The sequence below is a fragment of the Schistocerca cancellata genome, chromosome 1 (assembly GCF_023864275.1).
Source record: "Schistocerca cancellata isolate TAMUIC-IGC-003103 chromosome 1, iqSchCanc2.1, whole genome shotgun sequence".
NCBI classification, from domain to species: Eukaryota; Metazoa; Arthropoda; class Insecta; order Orthoptera; family Acrididae; genus Schistocerca; species Schistocerca cancellata.
Genome location: NC_064626.1, coordinates 93535921 through 93544786, shown reverse-complemented (window position 1 = coordinate 93544786; position 8866 = coordinate 93535921). Strand labels below are relative to the sequence as shown.

Here is an 8866-nt window from a genome sequence, read left to right as displayed (position 1 = left end):
CGCAATGTCGCCCAGCCCAGGCTCTACGTGTTCAGTGATGATTGGTAATCATCCCTTACGACGACAGTGTCGTGTTAGGACAGATCCGGCTGCGTGCGAATAGAACAGTTATTTAGAACTTTATATCTAGTTACAGAAAACTGTACTCTGATGTGAAGCTATTATTCTGCAATGAACTAAGTGCTACGTCAACGACAGTGTCAAATACACGTCATCTGTGAGGACAATAATTGTTTCCAAAGTTGTCTGCCATGGTCAAGTTTTAATAAATTACTAACAATTTGTTTGTGGGTTATCATACTTGCTCGTCCTCCTCTTGAAGTAATCTAGTTTGCTACAATACACTACAGTAATAATTCTCATTCTGCATTGCATCGGAAGTGAAATTTTCACAGACCTACTTGCAGTTAGAATAATCCACTCATCGATGGAGCTGGGATACAAATATCTGACTTAGACTGAAAGCGCATTTGTCTAAATTACTCGAAAAATTTGGTGTACATAACGTGAAATATAGTCACTATATTGGCATTACTACTGTTTCGTTACACCTTGCAGCGGCTGAAAATGGCAGCATTAACTCGACTTCAACTAATGTGTACACTGAAATGATAATTAAATCAAGACCCTAAGCTGTCGATAGGCGTTGATATACATCAACGGGGAGAGTTGAAAATGCGTGCCCCGACAGGGACTCGAACCCTGGATCTCCTACTTACATGGCAGGCGCTCTGTCCATCTGAGCCACCGAGGGCACAGAGGATAGTGCAACTGCATGGATTTATCCGTTGCGCGCACTCTGTGAGACCCACATTCCCAACTTAATGTCCACACATCACATTCATAGTGCCCCTGCCCATTACACTCACTACTCGCGGCAGAAAATCTTACCGAGTCCCGGAAGAGTTCGGGCAATGCGTGTGCATCCGCACAGAAGAAGGAGGTCAATTGCCGGGTAGCCTGAACTATATGAAGATGGTATCTGTTCTTTTGGACGGGACTCGGTAATATTGTCTGCCGCGAGTAATGAGTGAAATGGGTAGAAATGGGTAGGGGAACTATGAATGTAGTGTGTGGACATTAAGTTGGGAATGTGGGTCTCACTGGAAGCGTGCAAGGGATAAATCCCTGCAGTCGCGCTATCCTCTGTGCCCTCGGTGGCTCAGATGACTGGCTGGCATGGTAGCTCAGAGTGTTCGGTCAGAGGGTTAGCTGCTAAAAAAAAAAGAAAAAAAAATTGAGAACAAAAAGAAAAAAATGAATAGAGCGTCTGCCATATAAGCAAGAGATCCTGGGTTCGAGTCCTGGTCGAGGCGCACATTTTCAACTGTCCCCGTTGATGTATATCAACGCCTGTAGACAGCTTAGGGTCTTGATTTAATTATCATTTCATTCTAAGAGAGCATGTCCGAAAGAACAGATACCATCTTCATATAATATGTACACTGTTGTCATCACTGAATAGTTTAATAGAGTTCGACTTCCTTTGAAATTTTCGTAGTCTTTAAAAAAATGAATCTGTTACGCCAGGTTTGGTATAGGATACAATTTTCCAGTACATGTAGCGTTGCACCAATATAAATTCGATGTCCAGTCCAGCATAAGTACTGAACATGGTGGACATACCGGTAATTTTTTCAGCCTAGTGAAGATTGCTGTCCTTCACCAATGGCGACTTTGTGGAGAGGTTAAACTGCGTGCTGAGGACCTCTTCGCTTTGTAATTATGGAACTCGTCAGCAAGACGCCCAAATCGTATAGAATACAGCTGACCATTAAATATCACAGCGTGACTGGGATGGCCCACAACAACGCTCGCTCACATACGCCACATCATACAGTACATTGTCTGCTGGCTTAACACTGGAAGGAGGTATTGGTACCTTATTCTTATAATAATGATATTAACTCCCACCGATTTTTTCGCTTGCATCTGAGGAAATTCCTGGACAGTCAACATTTTCATTAGGACAGGAAGCTGCTAACGGCTGTCTCTTACTAGTTCCAGCTATACGAAAATCTAGATGACCCAAAAACACAGACATTGATTTCAGGGTATCACAAGCATCTCAATTCCAGTAGCGGAAATGTTGCAAAACGACTCAGTTGTTGCGTCTCTACCAACACTCATTTCTAGACAAGTACTGTGTATTCTCTAAGTCTCTTTCCCCAAAGCCACGTTTAATTGTGTCCTTATCGATGAAGATTCCTCAGCGGAAGTAGGAATTTTTTACTTTAAAATTATTGCTTTGCTTAAGGAAAGAGGAAATAAACTCGCTGTTGTAAGGGGACAACTCTCTACTTATCCGAAAAGATTTTCACTCTACACATTCAAGAAAAATTTCGGTCATAAAGCCGCCAGTACAAAATGCCTCGGTGGTAGATTGATCGAAATTGCACCAGTAACATTCTAATGCATTATGTAACAAAAATGCGTTAATGTTATTACATTGTTCTCACATGAGCACTGTCTGATATTCTAGCTAAGGTGTCAGTGAATGCTAGTGTTGGAAGATTTTGAAAATGTGCTCATTAATGCTCACAATATTTTCTGTTAGCGGTGTTGCATAACTTTAGTGCACTGATAGACCGAAACCACCAAAAGCCGCCGAAATGAGCTTTTAGTTATCGACAGCTTCATTCAAGCGACCATCTCCACGTCACTCACGTAATAATAAAAATGTATAAGAAACAATACACGCCAAAATAATAAATGTCGCGTGACTAGGGACTCCCGCTGGATAGACCGTTCGCCGGGTGCAAGTCTTTCGATTTGACCCCACATTGGCGACTTGCGCGTCGATGCGGATGAAATGAGGATGATTAGGACAACACAACACGCAGTCCCTGATGGGAGAGTATCTCCGACCCTGCCGTTAATCAAACCCGGGCCCTTAGGATTGTTGTTCTGTCGCGCAGACCACTCGACTACAGGGGACGGACGTCAAAATAATTAAGGTGAACTGTTGCCTACAGTAGATATTAACAACATCATTAGATTGTGTTGATGGAATGTTCGTTTACATCAAGAACATGGTGGCCGAAATTTCAGGGGCGATTAAAAAGTTTCCGTTCGAATGCCATACAGTCCAGAATCGGCATGCCAAAGAGGGAAAATCGTGTTGAGCAGTGATGAGGCAATCACCTCTACGCCATGTGAAGAAGTCCGTAACTGCATTCTGAACATCCTCGTCCGACCTTTCACCCCATTTTTAAGGGACCAAATGATGTGTTGTCAGAAGAGCCAACACCGTATAGCTTTAGGAGGCCGAAATGCACGCGTTAAAGCTCACGCAGGCTGGCGTCATGTCTGGAAAGTGACAAGGAATTATAGTAGCCAAAAATAGTACATAGCTTCTGGAATACTTAACTTTAATCCATAATTGGTGTGGGACGAACACAGTCACTGTTAGAGAGAGTAGCACTGGGCGGAGTGGCATGAACTACATGAATTTCCATGGGCGAAGGTTCACGAGCCCGTGTATTCTTGGTTCGATTCCGGCGCGAAGCAAAGGGCCTGGAATGGTTGTGAGTGTCCGATCGGAGCTTTTTCTGGCAAACACTTTTTTATTACAGAAAAAGCAAATAGCTTGGCGTGACGGGCAATTCTCACGCGAATGTCTAGTAGCACACCGCGGGCAAGACTTTAGTACTGCATTTGCTTGCTTACGCGGCACACGTGGATGCGCAGGCTGGCGTGAGGTCTGGAAAATGACAAGGAATTATAGTAGCCAAAAATAGTACATAGCTTCTGGAATACTTAACTTTAATCCGTAACTGGTGAACATCGCTCTTTACGGTACAGGTTTTACAATCTCAATATTAACTGGTAATGGCGCCTTGCTAGGTCGTGGCAAATGACGTAGCTGAAGGCTATGCTAACTATCGTCTCGGCAAATGAGAGCGTATTTGTCAGCGTAGCTTCGCTAGCAAAGTCGGCTGTACAACTGGGGCGAGTGCTAGGAAGTCTCTCTAGACCTGCCGTGTGGCGGCGCTCGGTCTGAAATCACTGACAGTGGCGACACGCGGGTCCGACGTATACTAGCGGACCGCGGCCGATTTAAAGGCTACCACCTAGCAAGTGTGGTGTCTGGCGGTGACACCACACCAAATATGTGATAATCGCGTGGGGAGATGGTCGGTTCTCGAGGGTCTCCCGCCTGAGTTGGCGTAACTTCTGCGTTACGACCTTTGCGATACGGGGACGTCCGTCATCATGAAGTAGCAGCACCTCTTGGTACATGATGCCACGTCGCTGGTTTCCGAATAACATGCTGGCCCATACACATTCTTCGTTCACCGATGGATGTCTAACGGTGTTTGTCAGCACATCGGTCCTGTCTGGACGCATTTGGTAATAACGTCGCCGTAGACGGGAATGGAAGGAAGGAAGATTAGGATTTAACGTCCCGTCGACATATGAACCAAATGAATAAAATTAGAGACGGGACACAAGCTCGGACTGATTCAAGGGTGGTCAAGGGAACTAGCCGTGCCTTTTCAAACGAATGATCCCGCCATTTGCCTTGAGCTATTTAGGAAAATCACGGGAAACCTAAATCTGGATCGCCGGACGTAGGCTTGAACCGTCGTCCTCCCGAATGAGAGTCCAGTGTGCTAGCCCACCAGTTTCGGTGATTCAATACAACAGCTTCAGGCCTTAAGTGAAGAAGGCGGGTGAACTCCAATGTTATACACGATCCCGTCAGTACACTGAATTTATGAACTGACTACCGTAGAATACTGTAAAAGCCTTCTAAAACTGACCTGGAAAATCTTTCATGCTTCTTAAGACAGACAACACAACTTAAATCACCTATCCCAGGTGTGTATAATGTACGTTGGGTTGCTTTTCTGGGGATGCGTGAAATGCTCCGCGCCAGTTTTTTTGTCCACTATATACACAGTTAATATGATTTGGAGCATATAAATGAAACAGGCAAAACACAACATGCTTTCATTAGTTACATAGATAATGCTGTGGCTTGGTTCTGAAAGGACCAATGTCGAAAATCTTAGTTGTAAGTTATAAGCTTCTGAATATTTTCTGTCATTTTCTGACAACTGTTAACAATATATTTGGGGCTGTTTGTTACTATCATTATAGTAAATCAACTCAACTAAAGCTTATTTTTAAATAATGAACTAGAATTTTCAGCTTCAAAATAAAAGGACACTGGTCCTTTTTAAAATCATGAACCCTCTTAAATTATTTGACATTGGCCCTTTGGACATCAGGGTCTGGTACACTGAATAACTAGAAACAGGTAATTCTACGATACATATATCCTTGTACTCATTAATTAAATCACTTTATTCATTCCTCAAGAATTTAATAACTGATAGCAACTGTTACATGTTCCAAAAATCACCTTTTGTCACTGTAAATCATGAAAACACTGTTTGGTCTCGTAATCAGGAGGGAAATCGTTTATTTACATTTCTTAAAATCAAATAATTTGCATACACTATGGTTGATACTGTAGAAGGGGAGAGAAAAAATATATCACTCGTTTCCGTCATCGCCACCATCCTCATACTCCCCTTCGTAAGATATCTAGATATCTGTTTACCCCTTTATTTGACTGTGTATTGGCTCTCTGGTGATTGATGAACTGCATGTAGAATGGGCGATTGCTTACATTGATGTATGGAAGGAGACCCCTTAAGTCCTTTACTTTCTTTTCTGAAATAAGTATGATGGCATCAGAAATAGGCGCAAGTTTTGTCATATGGGTGGGGGGGGGGGGGAGGCGCAAGTGTCGAGTTTTCTTACTGTTCAGATCTATCATCTTGTATTGTTCTTTTGAGGAGTAACTGTGTTTGTAGGATACAATTCCTGGCATTTTGTTCCAGCTCTGCTGCAGTTATGGGTGGCTTTCGGGGAACCATATGTATTAATTTAGCCCAGTCTCTTGGCAGTTCTACTTCAACAGTTGTTGTTTTCTTTGTCTTATCAATGGCTCCGTGAATTGAGTCAGCTCTCAAGTGAGTATGTCCAACATCAAGAAACTTGTGGTTGATTTCCAAACGTATTCCCTGAATCATGAAATCTTCCACTGTTCTCAGAAACATGATGGCAATAAAAATATTTCTGTTTTATTCGGTACACGAATCGCTGTCCAGTTGAACCTCAACAATTTCGTCGGCCTGTTTCATCAAATAATCGTATACACAAGAAGCTATTTCTTGGCCTCCTGTTCCTGCCACTGTTTCATTCCAAATGTGACGTGCTGGAGAACATTCGTTATGTCTCCTTACATAGATGGTCAAATTGAAGGTCCAAAAAAATCGCACACCACAGCGTAAAAAAGAAGTGGGCAGACATTTCTGCAAATCAGAGGCCAGGGTTACTACATTGAAATTCTCCTCAGTTTTCTTTTTATCACTGTCTTTCTGATCGTAAGCAGCTTGGGCTAAATCCAAATGTTGCTGTCGTTCCACTTCAACCTAACAGCATCATCAGTACTATTCTTGAGTAACAGGGCGTATTTGTCACATTTTGCACAAGTGTCTGTCTTTGATTTAGGAAGCTAAGATTGAAACAGGTCACAAAAACTCTTCGATAACACGCTCGCTTCACTTCCTGGCTTCATACTTTTGATTTGGAAAAATTCTGGATAAAGCCGGTACGTTGGTGAAATACTCAAGTCTGGAGATAAATATTTTTTAGAAGAATGAGATCGAGAATAATGGCTTTCGTAGGAAGGAAACATGTTAATGTGTTCCTTTATTAATCCAATGTCGTCAGATGGAACTTTTGGATGATTAGAATATTTACCACGTCCACCTTCAGAACACACTCCTCCTTCAGAGCCCAGTATTTTCTCTACAATTATTCTTACATTCTTTTGTGTTAAAGAAAATGTACTAAGGAACATATTCCGACATACTTCTGTCATAGTCTGCAAAGAAGGACTGTAAGGACAGTACTTCCTGGAGCATTTTCGCATGCTTGCAGTTCCTTCAGGTTTGTTCCTTAAACACTCCACATGTTTCTTTTCCTCAGACACATGATTAGCTATGAACTTATTTTGAGCTTCTGGAGACATTTGTAATATTATATGAACATTTTCTCTCTCTCATCGTCATTTACTTCGGAATTTTTCCTGCAATTGCACGATGATTTCAGAACTTTAGCAGGTATAAATTTTCCTTTCGACGCCACATATTCCTTTCCTGCAATTTTCAGTTCTTTCCTCCGATTTTTCTCCCATTTTTCTCCCATAATTTTTCGTTTCGCTTTTCTGGATGAATCCTGTGGATCACATTTCTTCCTCTCCCTCCCACTGAACTTTTTTGTTTCTTTGCCAGGCTGCTATTGAATTAGATCAGTTTCTTCAGTCCTTGAAGATCTTTCAACTGTCTTTCTCACAGCTATATTCCCTCCGTCACAGCTTTCAGCACTACTTTCGCCACCACTTGGAACACATTCATCAGAATCTTCAAATACATCTTCATCAGAACTTAAAATCACGTCACGTCAATAATGACGAACATGCGTTTTCTTCTGTACTGGTACTGGGACGACCTTAAAGAAAATAAAAATTAAATAAATTTAATTCGCGGTTGATAATATTTTAGATTGGCATTAAGCAGAAATACCAGTCAATTTATGGTCTTCTGTTCGAAAAATTAGCGATAAATGCTCCTGATAAAAGTTTATTTTAGTAAACTTACTTTCAAGGTAAAGTGACGACTTCAGTGGTGATATTTCAGGTGCAGTTGGTTCCTCAAGCTCGTCCTTATCGCGTCTGTGAAACATGATGTTTGCGCCCACCAAGACTGTCTATAGCCCCCACTAACAATGCACCGAATGGTTAGAGGAATTGTTAAAGGAACAATTCTTATTATTCTGTATTCCCGTCAGATTTAAGTCCAATGTCACAGAACTGTTTCAATTGTTGTAACCATCTATCAGCAAAAAAGGCCAATGTTGACACTGGTCCGTCTTACAACAAATGTAAAATAAGAGGAAGGGCCAATGCCAAGATTGTCCCTTTTATGCCGATTGGAAACTTGATAAAACACTTTGGGACTTACATCTTGAAACTCATGTACCTCTCACCCTATGTGACTTAGACATTGGCCGTTTTAACGCTATGACGAGCATGTGAAACTGTATGGCGTACACCAATAAAACAAGTTTTGACAAATATTAACATTGGCCCTTTTACAACCAAGCCACAGAATGTGTTATGAATCGGTAGTATGTTATAATCAGGATAACAGAAGTGGAGTAAAAAGGGATTAAAATGTTTGCGCTTTGAAGGATACGAAGATAATTAATAACTTGTAAAAGAAAGAAGGCATGGTGTACGTCACCTTTTGATCAGCACAGTCGATCTCCTTATTGGTATTCAGCGATGGGATTTTTCTGTTTTTATAGTGCCAGTCATTCTAGCGTAGGAGTACGCATACGCATGCGTCTGAAATAACTGAGAGCAAATAGTTATCAACTGTACAAGCTGTCTCCTGATTACTTTATCTACACTATGGTGATTCAACGAATCAAACCTGGATGTGTTTCACATGACGTTCAGTCCTTTAAACTGCAGTGGTTCTCAACTTGGACGTTATCGCCCCCTGGAAGGCGTTTTCACTTCTCTAGGGTGAGATAGAATGAAAAGGAATGAGGCAGCAGTGGGGGTTAGGGGTGCTGCAATGGGAGGAGACCGCTGAGGGCGGTGGATGCGGGCCTTTCGAGTTTCATCTGATTACTGTTCTTTGTTACTAATAGACAAAAATGTAGGCGAATTTATTTTCCTAAATACTGGGACGGACAATACACGGGTAGTTACGATGTTTTAAATATTGTCTCGTAAAAATTAAGTTTCGTAATTGAGTCTTTGAGTGCAGATACATAT

General features: G+C 41.8%; 1 non-coding gene across 1 annotated transcript; it reads right to left on the bottom strand.

Annotated features, from left to right (window-relative positions):
* Window positions 1-680: 680 nt before the first annotated feature.
* On the bottom strand, window positions 681-755 carry Trnat-ugu (transfer RNA threonine (anticodon UGU)). Its single transcript has one exon. It is a non-coding gene; the product is annotated as a tRNA-Thr (tRNA).
* Window positions 756-8866: the final 8111 nt, after the last annotated feature.